General features: G+C 25.7%; 1 protein-coding gene across 1 annotated transcript in view; it reads right to left on the bottom strand.

Moving 5' to 3' along the window:
- The window catches only part of LOC102677056 (alpha-protein kinase 1-like), a 21,096-nt gene that overhangs the window by 1,312 nt on the left and 17,768 nt on the right, over positions 1-2,016 (bottom strand). The gene's annotated exons all lie outside the window — the stretch shown is intronic.

Genomic DNA, 2,016 nt, shown 5'->3' on the forward strand with positions numbered 1-2,016 from the left:
ACATCTAGTTTATTTATTTTTTTTTTTTTTTAATCTACAACTTTATTTGAAATTTTTTTGTAGAATTTTTTTTCTTTTTACAGAAATAAATATTATAATGAATTAAGAATATTTTATCACCTTGTCTAGTTTATGTGCAACAAGATATACTTCATACTTTGATGTAGATGTTTGATTTGAAGATAAGTGAAAGGAATATTAAATACCATAAAAAAGCGGACTTGAGTTATAGATAGATCATTAATATTGTGGTTCTACATGTCAGAAAAAATTTATTTATCCTATTAGCATAGCATTCAGAAATAAAATAACATATTGATACTAATTGATATTTTGATATTCTCTATTATAAAATATTATAATATTTATATATATATATAAATATTATGTAAAACAAAACTATTGTTAAAAGATTTATTTATTATAAATTATCTATTATAAATTTATCTATCCCATTAGCATTCAGAAATAAAATAACATTTTGATATTAATTAATATTTTGATATTCGTTCTCGTTATAAAATATTATGTAAAACTATCGTTTAAATATTTATCTATTATAAATTATCTATTATAAACTATTATCTATTATAAATTTATCTATCCTATTCAGAAATAAAATAACATATTGATATTAATTAATATTTTGATATTCGTTATAAAATATTAGATTAAAACAAAACCATCGTTTAAAGATATTTAATAATTTCAGAACACTTTTTTCGAAATCGTTCAACAAAAAAAAAAAAACTTTCATAAATTTTTCATAAAATGTATCTATTTTTTTCTTCGAGCAAAAAAAAAAGTGATACAAATTTAGCAGCTGTTTAAGAACTACAGCAAAACATCCGCCTCGTGGCTCTTGATGTATAGTGTAATATACTGTTTCGCAATGTAATACGCAGCCAACACATAACTTCTACGCATTACACACGAGAGACAAAACTGGCGGACGAAACAACTCGAGTAAAGTATAATCTCGAGGCGAATCCTGGCAACAAATAGTCACGTCGCGTGTACAAAATGTCGAGCGTACAGCGAAGCGTGACTGCAAGTGTGTAAGCACATTTTTTTCCATCGACCCTGAACGAATTCTACTATAACAGATTCTACTATCATGGCCGTCGAGCATCGTGCGTGTGTGGGGCACGATAGATTGTACGAACAGCAACAAAATTATCGATGCAAATTATCGACGAATAAAGAGGAAAAAATTGAGAGATTTAATTTCAAGATTAAGGAATTATTCAATCAATTTTTTCACCTTGTTTATGTATCCTTATAGAAGCAACGAACAGTTTGAAAATTTAATTTGACGCGTTGAGAACAATATAATTGTTCTCAACGCTTCTTATTATATAAAGAAAAGAAATTCAAAACGTTGACCTGAAATTTACATATAGCAATGACACTTTTGCATATATTCATTAAAATTTCAAATGACACATTTTCATTTTTTACAATTGTAGCAAACATAATAACTGTAAAAGTTAACAATCGAATGGACGTATTATTAAAAATAATCGATTCTAATCTTTTTCATTTATTCGAGAATTTTATCGATTCTCGTATAAAATACATACAAGCTGGGAATTACGTAACGTCCAGTGAAATTGATCGAATATAAATGTATTTACTAAATGTCACTTCTTTTTTTTTTTTTTTTTTTTTGTTTGCATGGTTTCACGAAGTTGAACTATATCTGTACACACGATGTAAAATATCACGTAACAAATTAATAATTAAATAGAAACAAACTTTAAGATCGTAATAAAATTAAATCGTAATAAAACAGACTGTTATTTCAATTTATTCCATGATTTTTATTCATATCAAATAATAATACTAATTCGTTAAATAATTTTTCTAAAAATATATATATATATATATATTTCTAAATAAAAATTAAATATATAAAGTATTGAGCAACGTATTCATTTCTCGCGATAACAAACGTTCTACCGAGTAATAACGGAGAATATAATCATCTCTAGGGGGGGGGGTAATCCTTCGGCG

Source organism: Apis dorsata, unplaced genomic scaffold, assembly GCF_000469605.1.
Source record: "Apis dorsata unplaced genomic scaffold, Apis dorsata 1.3 scaffold_170, whole genome shotgun sequence".
Taxonomy (NCBI): Eukaryota; Metazoa; Arthropoda; class Insecta; order Hymenoptera; family Apidae; genus Apis; species Apis dorsata.